Source organism: Humulus lupulus, chromosome 6, assembly GCF_963169125.1.
Source record: "Humulus lupulus chromosome 6, drHumLupu1.1, whole genome shotgun sequence".
NCBI classification, from domain to species: domain Eukaryota; kingdom Viridiplantae; phylum Streptophyta; class Magnoliopsida; order Rosales; family Cannabaceae; genus Humulus; species Humulus lupulus.
In genome coordinates this window covers 139,446,368-139,466,357 of record NC_084798.1, presented here as the reverse complement: position 1 = coordinate 139,466,357, position 19,990 = coordinate 139,446,368, and the positions used below count along the sequence as shown (strand labels likewise).

General features: G+C 40.2%; 1 pseudogene; it reads right to left on the bottom strand.

The window, feature by feature from the left end:
• Positions 1–8,543: 8,543 nt before the first annotated feature.
• LOC133785492 (multiple organellar RNA editing factor 1, mitochondrial-like) lies at positions 8,544–18,640 on the bottom strand (annotated as a pseudogene).
• Positions 18,641–19,990: the final 1,350 nt, after the last annotated feature.

Below are 19,990 nucleotides of genomic sequence, written 5' to 3'. Positions count from 1 at the left end.
TGTCCGTTGATTGCTATTTGGTGGGGTTGTTGCTAGGGGAGGAGTTTCCAATTTCATTTATCTCCTTCAGGGTCAGGTAGCATCTCTTTGCTTGCTTCTGGCATCCTTTTATGTCGATTGTGTAGTGCCCATCAGGTGATTGACATCACATAACTTGATGCAAGGTGGAGACTACTCCTTGCATCCTGTGGATCCAGTTCCTCCCCATGATGGTGTTGTAGCTTGTGATGGAGTCCACTATGAGGAAATCTACTGGAAAAGTGTGTTCAACAGCGACTACATTTAACCTGATGGAACATTTTGGGTATACTCTTTGGTTGTTGAATCCCAGAATTGGTACAACAGAGGGTCTGATCTGACTTTCTTCGAGACCCATCTTCTGAAAGGCTTCCCAGAAGAGGACATCAACGTCGCTGCCCCCATCGACTAACACTCTTCCTAATTGGCAATGGTCGACCTGCAACGAGATGACTAAAGGGTCGTCATGGGGTAGGTGTACTACCGGTAGATCTTCTTCTGTGAAGATTATTGCAGAGGCTGGATAGCATCTATTTTCTGAGGTGACAAAATTGACGGTGTGGCCAAACGATCTGTACCGCTTTACCCTCTCCTCCATTCTTTTATGGTTTTTAGTTGTCTGCTCTTATTCTGTGGTCAGCTCCACGGTCCTGTGTATCATGGGGATTTGTTTGAGAGGCTCTTGTGAGCTCGTGGAAGCCACATTTGGGGAGGGCGTGTCCATAGGTTGTGTTGGGGCAGAAATGGTGTCGTGCCATGGGACACTGGTCTTGTTCGATCCTTTAATGTACTGGGTCAATCACCCGTTTCTCATGAGGGCTTGGATCTAATTGTGGAGGTTGTGGCATTCAGAGATTGTGTGGCCATAGTCCTTGTGGAAGATGCAGATCCTATTTTTGTCTCTTCTTTCTGGGGGAGTGGTGATCTTCTATGGTTCCCGCCAGATGGGTCTATCTTTGTTTTCTTCGTAGATGATCTCCTGAGGGACAGTGTACTCGAAAGAGGTGTATCGAGGTGGATCTCGATTTGCTCTTGGCTTCTTTCCCCCTTTCATATGGTCTGAGTCCTGCCTTTTTCTTTTGTCGTTCCTTGTAGATGGAGGGAGAGAGTTATTTGCTGGTGGTGTTGAAATAAGGGTAGACTTCTTCTGCACACGCTCTCAAAATTCCAGGACCCTAAAGATGCCCTTGGCACGGGTCTGGATTTCAGCCATGTCATACGGTGGTGCCATAGTGAGGTTCTCGTGCAAGAGGGACCCCACTAGCATACTTTTGACGAAGGGGTTAGCTGTGGTTGCAGGCTCTACATCATGCATTTGATGTACGAGGTCGAAGAAATGTTGTAGGTATGACTTCGGGTGTTCATTTTCACCTTGCTCAATTCGATAAAGATCTGCCATTGCTCTTGGTGCTTCGCGGTTGGCATTATACTGCTGGAGAAAGGCTCTACGAAGATCACCGAAGTTGCTGACAAAGCCAGGTTTTAGTTGTCTGAACCACAACAAGGCTAGTCTGGAAAAGGTTGTGGAGAAGACTTTGCATTGTATGGCTTCATTGTTGACTTCCAAGGCCATCTACTGCTGGAATTAGAATAGGTGATTGAGCGGGTCTATTTTTCCATTGAATGCTAGTAGGGGAGGAATCACAAAGTCCCTTGGCTTAGGTTCGTTCTGTATCCAATCCGCGAAAGGTGATTTCTCAGCAGTTCTTGAGACTAAATCTACGTAGTTAGAAGTGTACGCAGATCTCCCGTCTGAGAACTTCTGCATCACCTCTCACAGCATCTCTTCCTTCCAGTTTTCCAAGAACCTAACAGAGGGAGTACACTCCTCAGTTGGCGCATCTTGTGGGGCCCGTGCCTGGGTCTGTTGGGGCCTCTTCTCAACGGCCAATTGGGCTGTTTCCGTGGGCTCTGCATCGGTTCCCATATGTGTTTCACACCGATCTGTCCACTGCTCACCAGCCCTTTGGTGGTGATGAGCTGGAGACGACGGTACAGGACCCTGGGACCTTTCCCTGATGTGGCGAGCATCTCTTTCGAGGGAGTCGATCTGGACAACCTGAGTTCTCGTCCCATCAAGGTCGGGACTTTCTTTATCTTGGGCCCTACGTGTGGCTTCCTTTTTTTTTCGCAATTCAGTGATCTCAGCTTCTAGCCTGGACTGAGCTTCGGTCAGTATCTTGATAGCTTCATTGGATCTTTGCTGTCTGGCTTCCAGCAGTAAACACATCCTATCGATTTGATTGCCGACATCCGTTGTGGGGGCGATCTGGGCGACTGGACCTAGTGCTTCGTTGTTCTTGGGTGGCATGGCTTTCGTGTTCGAGTGAATCTTGATTGTTTGGGAAGTTTCTTGACTTAACGATGTTGTTAGAGAGGGGAAATTTCCCACAGACGGCACCAATTTGTTGATGAAACAACTTTGTCTTTCTAAATCTGGAGGTACTTGTCAATGAACTCCGGTTCTCCGGTGCTTCTCTGTCAATGAAGATGACTCTGCTGACCGTCGAACCGCCGGGGAGTACCTGCAAGAAAGATACTCTGATGCTTAAGTCATATTTTGATCCCCTCATCTAAATGAGAACTCGGTATTTATAGAATAAAAAATATTAGGTGGTCAGTTGGTTAAGTTTGTTCCCTGATTGTTCGGAGGAATAACTGAATTTCCCTCCAAAATTCTTTTGGATCTATTAAGTATGCAGAGGGCAGAGACGTAGACCGCCTCTGACCCGCAGCTTCTAATTCTGGAACTTCTGCAAGGGCCAGAATGCTCCGGCTCAACTTACATAAAATGGAAAAGCCCTATGGGCCGAATATTTTGGGCCAACACTACAAGAAAAAATGCTTTTAATAACACTGAAAATGTGTTATCAAAACATACCATAACACTTTTTGATGTGTTAAGACCGACTATGTTATCGTAGGTCAGGGTACTTTACATAACACTTTATCATTGTTATACAGATGTGTCATTATACTGTCAACGATAACACAATTTCTGTGTTATTTTAATAAATAGATAAGTGTTTAATTATGTTATTTATAGTCGATTATATAACACATTTCAATACTTATAAATTTGTGTTATACTACACTTTAGTATAACACTTTTTTTGTGTTATACTATACTTTAGTATAACACATTTTTTGTGTTATACTACACTTTAGTATAACACATTATTTGTGTTATACTACACTTTAGTACAACACATGTGTTATATTAGCTTAGAGAAACATAATCTTTTTTTACTTACACAAAACTAGGAAAACAAATATGAAAGTTGAAGCCAAATAAGGTAACATAAATAGATTTTTATTAATTACTCAAATGTAATTACAATATTTAGTCTACTAGTCTAGGCTTAAGAAATCATATTACAACATAATTTATGCCCAATTCAGATTCCTTTATCACTAAATACAAAACAAGAAATGTATACAAAAATTAGTGAAATACATTCTTCCATTCTAAAGGCCTCAACTACAAATGTTGTCAAGAATTGCTCCAAAGAAATCATCTCAATATACCTGCACATTGTAAAAAAAAAGTCCTTTTATTATTAAGAACATAAGACTTAAGCTAGTTTCCACCTGTAAGCATATAAAGTTTAAATTAAATTTGTAATAACTCCAAAACTTGACGAAACAGCAGGGTATAGCATGATGTACTACCATGCAAAACAACGACTGAAGCAACAAAACATGCAACTTAAAACAAGGCTTGTGAAATGTATCAAGATAACAAATATATCATTCTCAATGATCAAAAAGTATGTGAGGAAGAATTGATTCCAGAAATCTAAATTCTGTCAATATATCCCCAAAAAAAATAAAGAATAAAAACAGAATCACACTTTGACTTCTTATACAACAAAATCATAAAGAAAAACAATAAAATAAAAATGCACCTGGAAACTTCTTTAGCATCTTTAATATAAGGTTTAGCCCAATTTCTGCAATAAAACTAAAAATAAAGTTAGAAAAAAGAACTCTTTCTAATAAAAAGAAAGAAGAATGTCACCTGGAAACAAGATAATTCTTTGATAACCTTAACATTTAATGAATGAAACATATCCCTCTTTAGATTAAAAACCTTCAAGCTTTTCTTTATTATCAGCTGCATTAGATGAGTGGACAGTAGAAGGAAGGCAAACTGCAACCAAGAAGCAGCCACACCAGGGAAAAGGATCTTAGCTCTATTAATTCTATTGTCTAAAAAGTAATTCAAGGTTGTTCCTGTCACCATTAAAGATCGCAACGAAAGCAAAAAATTCAGTATCGATAAGAGCAACACAGACAAACATCAACATTTAGAAATGGTCAGAGAGAGAGAGAGAATGAAAGAAAGGACCTATAACAACTGTTATGCTTGCAGTGATCACCTCTGTGACTGATAAGCCAACAAAAGCCCAAGCATACTGAGTTGAGAGATCTATCCCAGAACAGAGTAAAAGTTCTTGCCACCACAACAATAAACTTACAGTCTTTTCTTAAATGATACATTGAAAACTTCAAAAGAAGAAAATGGAAAACTAAGATAAATACTTATCTGTTTTAGTTCAATAAAATAAGAGAGCTATCAAGAAAGAGCTAGGGAATTTTTAGATGAACAATAAAATAAGAGAGCTATCAAGAAAATCTAAGACCATAATATCACCAAACTAAAGTTCAACACCACAGAAAGATATACCTACTGCCACCGTGAAGTTGAGAACCCCACCAGCCAGCCCCGCGCCCAGCCACCGTCCCTGCCGAGCCCCTCCCTGTACATCATTAAAACACGAACTTGTTCCACTTTATGAGCTTCCAATGCTTCGAGTTTGCTCCTTTCAAGATCACTTTGAATTTTCGTGATACTCTCAGATTTTGTTTCAATAGCTCCCAATATGTCTTCCATCTGCTTTTCCGCATCTTCAAAAGTTGCACGAGCAGCTTCCTGGTAGTATAAATTATAAGGCAAATGGTTATCTATTAGAGTGTCAATATACTGATGTTGAAAGTCCTAATATAAATTATTAACCTCACCTTTTCACTCAAAAGCTTATTCTCGGTAGATGCAACTTCAAGTTTTCCCTTGTGCTCAATAAGTTGTTTTTCCCAAGGTTCCAATTCAACACCAACTTTTGCAAGCTCAGAGCGGTGTCTCTCTATTTCAACTGCTTGTCAATCAATCAAATTGAAAAATATGTTAGACAATGAGTTGCCCAAGCACATCAGCTCTAAGACTGCTGCATAAAGTGAATATATGTTCTTTTACACTAATATCTGAGGTATAAACGCAAAATCATATACAACAACATGATTGATTATAAACGAAATCCACAACAACATGATTGATTATAATGCTGGGAAGATTAAATCGAACCCATTAAACTTGAAATCAAATCAAACTAGCTCACTTCTCTACATTGTATGACTTGATATGCCACTTAAGTGACAGCTAATGTGACAATTCTTTTATTCCAAGAAGTTCAAAATTTTGGTAATATAGTTGGTACATTAGCTACCATAGAAGCCTATATATATTGTCTTCACTACTCTCATTCGGGGTTAAGAGAATCAGTAGAGAATTTTTTCAGCGTTTTTTTGTTCTGTTTTTTAAAGCATTTTTTTTAGAGTGTTTGTACATGGAGCAAGTCTCCCTTTGTGTAATTTTGTACTTGATACTCAAGAAAGAATAAAGTCTAATTAGCCATTATTTGGGGCTATTCTACCTTGGATGTAGGCTTTTAATTGAGTTGAACCAAGTAATGTGTTTGGTGTATTTTTTGTTTTAAAGTCTTATCATTTTTTATTCTATGTTTCTGCATTACTCTTTCTTGTTTTGCTGTTCTTTAAGGGTGTAGGATTTACACCACATTTCTAAAAGAGACTTGTTTAGTCCATATATGAATAGCAATAATCAGCACACATATCAGATTAGAGCCTAACAGAGCAAGAAAATTAAATAAATTAGACAACAAAATTTATATATACTACAAGATACTTTTTAGCAGTTTTACCACTGAACCTAATCATATAAACATAATCAAAGGTTATAGAACAATTGATACAAAAAAAAAAAAAAAATAGTGGTACAAAGCCATATCCGAATCAAAATAACTTAAATAACATTGCAAATCAGTTTTATAGTAGTGCATCTTACCCTAACAACCTCGTATAGTGAAGGGATCTGTCACATCTTTCCCATGACTAGCTGGAATTTCCTAATGTCTAAATTTCTAAGAAAAATATGGAAGGAATAAAAAATTACTCAATAAATGTCTAAACAAATAAGAGCTGCAGTATGTTATCATTTATTTATTAAATCTATTTCAAATCAACACTTACAAAGCAGAATAGTTTAAACAGAAATAAAAACATAACAAGTAAAAAATTTGCCATATTTTACTCACAAGTTTATATAGTGATAATCCTCAGATATTTCCAACGAGGGAATGTGAGGTAGAAAGTCATTCCCCACAAACAAACACATCAAAACAAAATAATCAATTAGGCGCTCCAAATGTCCTTTAACATCTGGGATTCCCATAGCATATGCTAAATACTCCCTAAGGATCCAAATATGGAGAAACTGTACAGAAGATGGAAATATATATTAGAAATAATACGAAATTCTTATGGCCAAAACACACAAATCTAAGCATGTAAACCCAAATATGAAGTATCAGATTACAAGAATGCTTTAGACTAACACTAGAAGTTTCAAAGTGGTAATCAAATTATCTAAAAAAAATTAAGATGTGAAATTTGGGAGTATCAAATTAGAAATATTGGCAGGGGGCAGAAAATTTACCTGAAATCTCTGGTTCAAGATATGGTCATTTAGATTCTCTTTTGAAAAGCCCTTTACATTTTTCCCATTCCTCTCCTTGGATTTTACATATTTATTCTTCATGACACCCTACATATACAAAAAAATAAAAAAATAAATAACAATAAAGGATGATGATGATGAGAAAACTACAAGAATCTTCTTATATATATAAAAGAACAAAAAAAAAAAACTTGCTCATCACAAACCTCTCTCAAGACAAAAAAATGGACTTCATGGGATGCTAGTTCAAGCATGATAAGATCTGCATCTTAAATCAAATTCAAATGTTAACATCTTTCAATATCCTGTATTGAGTAAATCAGTTCTAGTCTAAATGAAAGGAATCATCAAATTACCAATCCATATAGACAATGCCTTGTATTTGGATCAAATCCAGGCAGGTTTCTTTGCAAACGAATGTATGACATTATCTTATGCTCCCCCTCGCCAGGTACGCTGGCCTCCGAAAGAATGACCTGCAGAATCCTCATGTTAATAAGTGAGAATCAATATGCACTAAAGAAAAAGAGAATTAAATAAATGGGTAAGATCATGACAATTACCTTGATTCCCAGCCACTTTGGATCCCCATTCATTCTCAAGTATATGTAAAAGTGAAGTGCTGAAGACAGCAATGCCATGAATTCAGACCCGGGTGTGATGACATTTGAATCAAGTTTACCAGAATTTTGCATTAAATCATCCTCAACCTTCACTTTCTGAGCAGCCTGAAAAATAATCAAAAAGAGTTACTTCATTACAGGAAATTAAAAAGAAAAGGCAACCGAAACATATGTTCCCTATTATTGAGTGTGGTCATTTCCTTGAAGTCAGTGCACATGGAAAAATCTTTTTGAAAGAACTCAAGAAACCGTTATGTTAGTTGAAGTCTTTCTCTCCTTTCAGATGCTAGCTATTTAAGGATTCTTAGTTCAGCTTGGTTTCATGATGAGAGTTTTGTGAGTTCAACAGAAGTAGTGCTCCCTTTAGAGTGTTATGTTCTTCTACTAAAGTTGTTTTGATACAGAGGTTTACGTCTTTAAATATTGTAAGCTGTGTAATTGTTTAAGTATTGATCAATAAAACAAGAAAGCCACATTGGCAGTTCCTCCGTGGAAGTAAGCTCTTCAAAGAGATGAACCACATGTATACTTGTGCATATATTGCCATTTACATCTTGCTAGTTTACACTACTCTCATTGTTCTTGTAATACGTCCTTGATTGTGTTCTTAATGAGTGTTGGATCTTAAAACACTACCCCAATCATAACAGATAACAGCGGCAATTTTCAGAGCTCAAAGAGAACAAAACTCACCTCCTCAACTGCATCCTTAGCAGTCTTGAAACGCCGTGACCTTTGCTGGTTCATCTTAGCTCGAGGCGCAACACCATCTACAGAAAATAAATCCAAAACAGAAACTTTCAATCAACAATTTACAAGCCAAACAAAGGTAACTTCAACTATAACGCAAACTAATTATCTAGTACCCACCAATTTAGAGATACTTGTCATTGATTAAAAAAAAGTGCAAATAAACGAGAAGTAATACAAAGGCTGTTGATAATGATCAGTACCTGGACACGTTTTCTCAAGATTAAACCTTCATGAGATCCCACGACTTCTAAAAAGCGATTCATCCTTTCCAAATTTACCTATGAATTTTTATGAAATATAATAAATAAATAAAATGTAAACTTGATATCCACCAACTCCTTGTCCAGAAGGTGCACCTTGCGTTGGGCCATAGTTATTATAGTCTTCCCTCGTACCACCCTACTGCCTAGGAGGTACATAGTTCCTCTGATCTCCCTGTTGGAATTCCCTCTATTGTTGAGGATAAAAATTTCCTGAACCCCCCTGGTTGTAGTTTCCCTGATATGAAGAGTTGAACCTCCACTTCCCTGGTCGTATGGATTCCTCCCACTAGGAGCATTGATTGGCATATGATCCCTTTGTTCCCCTTGTCCAGGAGGTCCATAACTCTGTTGGGATGGATAACTTTGTGGAGGTCCATAGTTCCTTCCACCTCCTTGCATAGGACCCTGTTGGCCGTATGAGGGATTTCCCTGCTGATTTGGCACTGGTCCGCCCGGCTGATCTTGTCTTGGTTGGTTTGGACACTGATTGCGGTCACCATATCTTCTAGTCTGCCTACCATATTGAATTGGCGGTGGCCTTGGAATGATTGTTCCATCAATGTATTTATCCCCTGATAATTGAAGAGAAAGTCTCAGGTTTTTCTATTTTCATTTTATTATTTTTTTAATCCTACATCACTTGAATAAATAAATAAGTGCTACATAGGTCCAACTATAGTCTATGATATAATATAGTTCTCTAAAAATCATTGGATATAAATGCAACTGAGTACACAATAAATAGATATTGTAACAAACAAACAAAATTTCATGTTAAATACCTCCATACTCCTTGTTTTGTGGATCGATGTAAGAATCAGGGAGTACAAAGATAACTCCAGGTAGACCTGTTCAAGGAAAAAAGTTAAGATCATGACTATTGAACTTCCATAAACTTTCGATAGTAAACTTTTGTGTCACATTAAACTACCATTAAACTTCTTTGACTCTTCTTCGGTCATTACAACTTGAAAACCTGTGTAAGTTGTTGTGCTACAAGCATAAATTTTCTTTTTTGCCTCTTCCATACTGTATCCAAGAAAGCAATTATTACAAGGCTAAATTATTTTGAATACAAATCTAATCTGGAGTACAAAACTAATAACATGTTACATGTCTTGAGACATAAAAGAATTTGCATAGGCCCTTCAAACTAACGTAAATGAAAGCAAATTATTATTATTATTATATAAAAAAAATGAAGAAACAGAAGAAAAACCCAGTATCATAATCAATTTATTATCCAACTATTCAAATTTTCTCTCCATCAACAGGGCAACATAAAATATTTTTCCAAAAATCAATGTCAGGTCGCTGAAAACCAAAAATTTATATGAATCATTCTGCTAACTAGCTCTTTCAGTACAAAACAAAAACATGTTTAAAACGAAAAGATTCATGACATGTAGTGATGTAGTAAAGAAAAAAAGATGAAAACATTTTAAAAAAATGTAATCCCATTCAAGCCACCCCAACCCCAGGAAGAAAAAGTTAAAACACATACATCCAAATAATTCAAAACATAAATATATAAATGAATAAGAAAAGAAAAAAGAAAAGCCCATTTGATAATCATTTACCCTGGTACATAATGAACAGAAAGAAACCAATAAAAGGCATTACCCAAAGAAATAGAATTCATGAAAATTTCTACTCATTTCTAATCTTATAAAATACAATAATAGAAGGAAAAAAAAAAAAAAAAGGGGGAACATATACCATATAAATATATATATATATGTATATAGACAGAGAAAGGGTGAGATTAGACCTGATGTTTAAGCCCCTGGCACAGGTTTCTTCATAGGTACGAACCATTTCTTCAGGGGAAAGTTTGTGGTCCTTGGGGAAATCCATGACGATGAGCCAGTGGTTGTAGTCACATACCTCGAACAGTATCGTGTCGGGCCCAATTTCGTCGTTCTGGTTGTTGCTATTGCCGTATGCTGATCGGGTAGACAAGAGCGAGAGAGACGACGATATGCACTGGCGAGACAAGAGCGAGATTAACGACGATCTGAACTGGGAAAATAAATGGGTCTCAGAAATGTTGAAGGATACGTCTCAGAAATGTTGAGGAAATGGGTCTGTTGAAGGAGAGGAAATGGATCTGTTGAAGGAGACAAAATGTTGAAGGAGAACTCTGAAATGTTGAAGGAATTGGGTCTCTCTCGGGTCTCATAAATTTTCAGGTCTCACAAATGAAAAAAAAACGCTAAGTGGCGCGGGATGGTGTATTATTACCGCCCTTTTTTCATAACGTGGCCCCATTATAATACTCTAGCATAATACTTTTTGATTAGTATTATATTCATGTGTTATGGAAATGGGTATTTGGTGTAGTGCAACATTGTCTTTTTGATGAAGTGATAAAATGAATCAAGTGAAATAAAAATAATGTGTAAGCAAGAGTTGAGAAATAGAAAGGTTTCAAAAATCATTCATATGCTTGTTTGGTTACTTAGTTACTTTATTTACAAAATTACACAAGTAAATAGTTCACATCCCAACATTTACTTGGAATATCTAACATTAAAGTCTATATTCTTTTCTAACAAAAGTCCATTTGAGTTATAATGTTCTTTGTTCTAGGAGCACAATGTTAATCTTATGAAAAATCTAAAAATGACAAAATATCCAAGGGCAATAATGAAATAGAAGATTAGACATAAATTTATGTATCAATATTACTTTTACTAATTAGAAGCACACAGAAAGAGCATGACTAATCCTATATATTATTAGCACAAGTAAATAAAGATAACAAAATAGAGATGAGGATGAAAGAACATAAATAACTCAAATATATTATATTAAGAACTGTTGACGGTGAGAACTCGTCAACTAAGTTGAGTTGGAAAAATTATCAAATCAAGATCACTAATCGGAAAGCTGTAAAAACTTGAACAATAACTCAAGAACAATGATAGAACAGTAATGGAGAATTCAGTCTTTCATTCACACTCAAGCCTCTGCTACAGTAAAATTTCCAACCCCTTTTCAGGTGGTCTTAGAGTCCCTTTTATAGTAGGCTCTAATGGCCTTAGGTACATAGTGGTCCAGGAGACCATAGGGTACATAAGTACTATGTCAGGGGAGTGGCTTCAGAGGTTGTGGTCGTACACCCAGCACAGGAGCAGGTGTCAAGAGAATGCCTCCACTACTTGTTTGTACCCATGTCTGATGAGTGGTGGCAGGCGTAGTGGCGCAGAAGGTAGTGGTGTCGGCTCTGACCTATGGCCGTAGACGTACGGACCATGACTCTTACCCCAGCAGTCTCACTGGCACTGGTATCCGTACTCAGTGCTAGGTCGTACAAGTATGTCCCATTCGACTCGTACTGGATCTCTTAAGCATAGGGGTCTCAAGGTGTAAGGAATGGGACCCTTGGTGTGAGGTGGAGATCTTGGGTCCTTGGCATGAGATGCCTGAAGCCTCCCGAGGTCACTCACGAGTTTGGGCGATAGGCATGTGGCTCTGGCAGATGTCTAAGGATGCGTGACGAGACGCCCCCCTTGCGACCCCCTTGATGGCGTGGTTCCGTAGCTGTTCAGGAGGCCCTCCTCCTCTTGAGTGGCCATGTGATGGTGTGCGCAAGCCTCCTCGGAAGCTCTCACAAAGCATGCTTTCAATATAGTGCTCTGCCTCGTTATATGAGGCTCTCAATATGTCGCGTCCTCGGAGGAGCCCACCCCTCGCATGGCCCCTCGCCCGAGTGTTGGCCTCGCGAGATGGTGGCCTCGCCCCTAGTTTGATGCGTGCGGATGAAGGCCTCACGAGATGGGTGGCCTCGCCCATGGTCTGATGTGCGTGGATGAAGGCCTCGCGAGAGGGGTGGCCTCGCGAGATGGGTGGCTTCGCCCATGTGTTGGCCTCGCGAGATGGTGGCCTCGCCCCTGGTCTGATGCGCGCGGATGAAGGCCTCGCGAGATGGGTGGCCTCGCCCATGTGTTGGCCTCGCGAGATGGTGGCCTTGCCCCTGGTCTGATGCGCGTGGATGGAGGCCTCGCGAGATGGGCCTCGCGTATGGCCGAGGTGAGGTGCAGATGGAGGCCTCGCGAGATGGGCCTCGTGAGGCTACTGAGCCTTGGCACCTATGCCTTGCCAACGTGGGCCACCTGGCATCGACTCCACGAGGAACGAACCTAGACTCGTGTCGTGATGGTGCGATGGCTTCCCGAGACGACGGTGGCCCAAGGGCCTTGCCTCGGCCTCATATTTTCTCTTGATGAGATTATGAGCATCAACAAGAACATAGTAAATCAAAGTAGCAAAATAATATCACTAGCATATGGAATCATCCCTCACCTTCCTAGGAAGATTAGGCCATTATGCTCATGATTCTCACAAAATTCTAAAAGGAAAGTATGAGAAGAAAGTGAGTAGAAATTTTGTTATAGTTTCTTTTCTCTAAAAATACATAACAAATGTGAAAGAAGAGTCTATTTATAGAAGAAGAAAATGACTAAAAATAAATTAAATTACAAATGGGGTTTACAAAATAAATCCGAAATATTAATAATAAAATATGATTTTGAAAAATCAAATCTTATTATTAATATTAACCTAGCTATTTTAGTGAATGGTCATTTTGCCCTTTTTTATAAAATAACACAAAAAGTGAGCTTTAAAGCTCAAAATGGAAGGCCTAAGGCCCAAAGATCACACAAATTAGGTTGGTAACAGTTGGTGGTGTTGACCCAGCCGCAACCAATAAGAGCACGCCATGTGGCCCATCTGGAGCTGAAGGATGACCATGTTTGACCGGGTCAACGCGGACTGGCAGAAGGGTTGGGGCGCGGGTCGATCGTGGGCGAGTTAGGCGGGGGAATCGGGTCGATCGTGAGTCGCTAAGGCGTGGGGCTGCTGCATGCGCGAACATGTGGCGCATTGGGGCCTGGCCACATGTCAGCTGGAGCTGGAGACAAGCTTAGGCGGGCCTGGGCTCTTTTGGGCCGGTTTACTTGGGCTTGGATCTCAAAAATACCATTTTCAATCCTTTTTCAGCTTTAAATCTTTATTTCTTCTTTCTTTTTTTTATGCCAAAATGCAACTTTAATTCCTACAAAATAACAATAGATTAAATCATAATCAAATAATTTTATTTATAAAATAAATCATATTAATTGTTTACCCAAAAAAAGATTTACCAGATGACATGGCAAAATTAACATACACATGGGATGCATGTGATCGTTTAAGTGAGTATGATCTGTTCGACCATCGACCAGAAGAGAATTCATTCAGCAAACGACATATTTTATGGGCGACCAGTCTGGTCGCAACATTTCAGATATTCTCTACAGATATGTAATTCCACATTTATGTAATAATTGTGATTTTCTTTATTATTTAGACACACTTGTATTAAATGTAATTAAGGCCCATCGGCCCATGAAGAACTCCTTGAGCCTATAAATAAGACTCAAAGGGCTCAAGAGAGGGGACTTTTGGATCTTTAGAGAGAAACAGAGTGTTTTTATCCGCCAAATTTGTATTCATCTCCAAGCTGGTGAAACTCGTGAACCCTCGTTCATTGATCACCGCTTTGGGGATTCTACATTAAGAAGAACACTAAGTGGAATTGAGAGCTGAACTCAAGACCTCCAAGAAGATCAAATGGCAAAAACAGCTAGGAAGACTGGGCAAACCTCTGGTACTGCACCAACCCAACCTCCTCTGCAAAATGTGGCTGAGGATGAGCCACAAGTGGAATTAGAAGAGGAGGAAATAGATTATGAGACTTTGAGGACAACTCTGATTGTGTTACAGGAGGAATTAGCAAATCTGAGTGCTAATCAAGAAAATGTGGCTGAAACGATGGCATTGCAACAGAGAGAGATTGATAGGCAACGCCAAGAATTGAATGAACGGCAGGCCGACATGGACCGCCGGCAGAGGGACGCCACTGCCGCTCTGGAGGCAGCCATTCAGTTGGCCCGAGGATAGCCTACACCGGCTTCCCAACTGGAACAGCCACCTAATGCGCAACCACAACAGGGTCCACATTCAGATCATCCCCAACATCACCATACTCCGCCTCAATCGGCAAACCCTCAGAGGCCGAAGCAACCCCCTGCTGTTCAACAGGATAGGCCATTTCAAGATCCTGAGCAGCAACCACCTTCTCGTGCTGGTCGAGATAATCCCCAGCAGCAAAAGCAGAATAGGGCTTGGTAGCCTCTCCGAATCCCTAAATGCCAGACTGCTGAGGAGGCAAACCCACCAAGCAGGTTGAATCAGGCTCTACGATCAGGGGTCCTTCTCGACATAATAATGCCCGAGGACCTACCAACCAACGTAGGCCTCCACCTGTCAATCAGGACATGCCAACAAAGGGGGGGGGGGGGGGGAATAGTGCGAACAGCAGATCGCACCATAGTCGGTCACACTTTAGGGATGGCCATGACTATAATGAGGTAGATTCGGGCAGAAGAAATGTTGGTCGGCAGCAAGAAGGGACGGGTAGAGAACAGAACCCTCTGCCAAGAGAGAACCGATCAATGAGCCAGAATGTTGGGGGACAGCCTAGACAACCCAACGTCTTTGATCAACTTGGCGCGAGCGAACAAAGGCATAGGGAGGAGGATTTGAGGGATTTTCTCAATGACAGAAGAGAAAGACACGACGAGTATGCCCCTCCAGCACTAGTCACTCCAATAGTACCAGACGTTGTGCAGGCCCAGCTTGATGCTTTGAATCAGGTCGTCCAGCAACTAGTGGGGAGCCAGACATCCCACATTGAATTTGACCGGAGAAGCGGTACTCCGTTTGTGCAAAGAATCGCGATGGCCGAGACTCCAAGAAAATTTAAGATGCCGGTCTTTCCCAACTTCACTGGATTTGAAGACCCTGTGTCTCACGTGAACAAATTCGAGATACAGATAGATATCCAAAAGGTGTCAGACGAAGCTCGATGCAGAATCTTTCCAGCCACCTTGTCCGAGACTGCTCAGGAGTGGTTTTTCAAATTCCTTCCAGCCATCATAGTGTCTTGGGAAATGTTTGTGAAGGAGTTTTACAGACAGTTTTACGCTGGTCGAGTACATCCGACCGAGGCCAACTAGCTGGTCGCGATACGCCAGAAGGAGGGAGAAACCCTGAAGGGGTATGTTCAATGTTTCATGCGAGCCACTGCTAAGGCTAAGACGGTGGGCGATGAAGGAAAGATGATGGCTCTTACTGCTGGAGTACGGCGCCATTCATCCCTCTGGAATAGTTTGCGGAAGAATGGGTCAAGAGCACCTAAGAATTTCTGGACCGAGCAAACAAGTACATCAAGCTCGAGGAGGCCATAGCCAACGAAGGGAAGTTACCCACAGACGACCAGGCTCCGAAAGAAGATCCCACTAAAGCCGCCAATGGGTCTGGGAAACCCAATGGAAACGACAAAAATAATGGGAAAACGGAGGAAATGGGGTGAACCACGAACCATCAACATCTGAGAACAAGCGCCCTAAAAGTAAAAAATATGAGTCGAGGTTCACCAATTATACGACCCTAGTCGATAGCAGAGCAGAAGTGTATCAGGCCACTCACACAACTATTCCCTTCAGGCGACCAACCCCAATCAGGAAAGACATCTCCAAGAGAGATACTACTAAGTTTTATCGTTTTCATAACAACTATGGTCATGACACCAACGAGTGGAACTAGCTCAAGGATGAGATTGAGTTCCTTATAAGACAAGGACATCTGAGGAGGTATGTGCGAGCGGCTGGAGGTTCTCAGCGAGAGGCTCAAGAAGGCAACGAGCAGGAACCTGTACGCCAACACTCACCCCCTTTACAGCCAGCTCCAGTTGCTGGTACATTGCTGACCATTTGCGGTGGTTCACACCTGGCAGTGATAGTGGGAAGGCAAGGGAAAGGTACGCCTGAACCTTACGTCACGACCAGGACATTGAAATGTTGAACGTAGAGGAGCGAACTCCCAAAAAAGCTCGAACAGAGGAAGAACTGATAACTTTCTCTGAGCTTGACGCTCATCATGTTCGATTCTCCCATTTGGATCCTCTGGTCGTGGATTTCCAGATCGCTAATATGATGGTCAAGCGAGTATTGGTGGATACATGAAGCTCAGTCAACATTCTGTACAAATCTTCGCTGGAGAGGATGAAGTTATCAGTACAAGATTTGGAACCATGCAACCAAACCATTTATGGTTTTTCTGGCGAAGGGCTCGCACCAACTGAATCAATTAGACTTCCAATCACAGCAGGAGTGGCACCTGCGAACAGGACACTACTCGCTACTTTCATAGTAGTCGATTTTCATTTTGCGTATAATGCTGTGATTGGAATGCCTATTCTAGTCGACCTGAGAATAGGCAACCTCGGTTTGACACTTGGCCATGAAGTTTCCAACCGACGCAGGAGTGGGATGCGCATTGGGAAACCAACGAGAAGCGTGGGAATGTTATAATTCCTTGATTACCAAGGCAAAAAGAGGCGGATCGGGGGGAAAAGTCGAAAAAAGGTTGCTGGTGGCAGATGAAGTACAAGCCCAATCAGGTGAACAAGTCACCAAATAGGGTATTGCCCAAAGTGAGGATAGAGACTTAGATCCTCGCTTTGGGGATTTTGAAGAAAATGTGGGACCCGTGGAGGACCTCAAGGAGGTCCAACTAGAAGAGGCAGATCCGACCAGGGTTGTGAAAGTCGGTAAGAACTTAGAGACAACAACTAAGAAAAAATTGGTGGAGTTTTTGAAGGAGAACCACAAGGTGTTTTCCTGGTCGCATAAAGATATGGTTGGGATTGACTCAGCAGTCATCAGCCATGTCTTAAATGTAGACAAAAATTTCCCACCAGTGCAACAAAAAATGAGGCTGCTCGACAAAGACAGATTGAAGGCGTTAAAAGATGAAGTCGAGAAGCTAAAGGAGAACGGATTCATCAAGGTAGCATTTTATCCATCATGGGTCTCTAATCCTGTACTGGTTCCCAAGCCGAATGGCAAGTGGAGGACGTGCGTGGATTTCACAGACCTCAATAAAGCCTGCCCGAAGGATTGTTTACCCAAAAAAATATTTACAAGATGACGTGGAAAAATTAACATACAAATGGGATGCATGTGACCGTTTAAGTGAGTATGATCTGTTCGACCATCGACCAGAAGAGAATTCATTCAGCAGACGACATATTTTATGGGCGACCAGTCTGGTCGCAGCATTTCAGAAATTCTCTACAGATATGTAATTCCGCATTTATGTAATAATTGTGATTTTCATTATTATTTAGACACGCTTGTATTAAATGTAATTAAGGCTCATCGACCCATTAAGAACTCCTGGAGCCTATAAATAGGACTCAAAGGGCTCAAGAGATGGGACTTTTGGATCTTTAGAGAGATTTTTATCCGCCAAATTTGTATTCATCTCCAAGCTGGTGAAACTCGTGAACCCTCGTTCATTGATCACCGCTTTGGGCATTCTACATTAATAAGAACACTAAGTGGATGTAGGTTATTACCATTATTTGGGGTTGAACCACTATAAAACTTTGTTGTCATTTATCTTTCTATCTTGAATTCATCTTATTTTTTTCGTTCTACTTGACTCTGTGTCGTTGACCAAATCAATGGTCAATATTAATTCCATGAAAATATTAATTAAAAATTAATTTATTTGACCAATAAAATCAATAAATATTCATTTTTCACCACTAATCTTGGTTCATCATGGATGGAGTTGTCTACTACTTGCTTTTGCACTGGAGCTGGCAATGAAGGTTGAGTGGGTGGCTCATATTGTATACTACTTTGCAGTGTTATCGCACTTACATTCTCCTTGGGATTCCTCTCAGGTTGTGAAGGCAATTTATTAGAAAGATGAGCTTCCAACTTGTTATATGGTGCCGCTAGTTGTTCCACCTGATTCTCCAAACTTTTGATGGATGCTTGGGTAGTTTGCTGAAACTGAAGCATATTTGTAGCAATTGCATTGATTAAATCTTCAGTAGAGGGTTTTGTACTCGGTGGTTGAGCAGCTTGGGGTGCTTGCGATGGTCTAGGGGCATAGTTATGTTGAGATCGTTGTTGAAGAGAAAAACCAGGTGGTCTCACAGGTGTAGATTGTGGAGCAGCTTGTTGGTAATTCCCATAACAAAGAATTGGATGATCACGCCAGCCAAGATTATAAGTTTGTAAAAAAAGTTCATAGTACATCTAGCGTAATTGACCTAAGAAATTACCTACAACATTAACGCCCTCAGTCTCTCCCTCAAATAGAGCAGGGCAAGTATCAGTAGTGTGCCCCACAACCTGACATATTTCACATGGCCACACTTGTTGGCCTAAAGCAAGTTGTTGTACCACTGCAGTTAATTGAGCCAATGGATGACTAACCTGGTTCTCGTTTGAATTGCTCACCTCATTAACTGACGTTGGTGGTGGATTAGGATCTTGGCGAATGCCAAACTGTTGTGAGTTGGTAGCCATATTAGAAATCAAGCTTCTGGCTGTAGCAGAAGTCTTATCAACTATTGCACCCCAACTGGCTGTATTAATCATGCTCCTATCCAGGGATTGTAATCATTCATAAAAGAACTGGATTAGGAGTTGTTCACTTATCTGATGATGAGGGCAACTAGCACACAACCGCTTGAACCTCTCCAAATACTCATACAGTGACTCCCCTGAATATTTCCTTATACCGCAGATCTCTTTTCTGATGCTTCCAACTTTAGATGCTGGAAAATATCGTTCTAAGAACATAGTCTTCATACCATTCCAGGTCTCAATAGTACCGGGTGGAAGATAGTACAACCACTCCGTAGCTGCATCTTTCAAGGAGAAAGGAAAAGCTTGCAGTTTAATTTGTTCTTCAGTCACTGCAACAGGTTTCATACTAGAACAGACAATATGAAACTCCTTCAAATGTTTATTCGGGTCCTCACCGGGCAGCCCATGGAAAGAAGACAATAAGTGGATGAGGCTCGACTTCAACTCAAAGTTTACATCCAAAGATGGATAATGGATGCATAGTGGTTGTTGGTCAAGATTTGGCTCATCCAACTCTTTCAACGTCCTATTGTGAGCCATTGTCTTATAAGACTTAATTGAATCGTCTGAATCAAAATCGTTGTCAGATGGTAATGACAATTTAACAAGATTGACTTGTTGAGCAAGACGTTGAAAGAGTGGATTATCGGTGATAGTCCTTGAAGAACGAGAAGCTGATGATGACCCAAGATATTGTTTAAACCTTAATAACCTTTCTTGGGTAACGTCTTCACCAGACATATACACCTGAAATTTCCCGAGTGAAATTAGTTAGTATTAGAAAAATAAATATGAATAACAAGTCTCCGATAACAGCGCCAAAATTTTTATGCATGTTGTATACCACAACAAATTTAAAAATTATTTTTCTTTCAAAACTTCCAATTATTTTAGTATAATAGCAAGCACAGGTCGAACCCACGACAACTATCGTTCACTTTATTATTCAATAATTAACACTAAGACTTAAAATGGGTTTTAGATTTCGAATTCAAAATTAAATAACATATACTA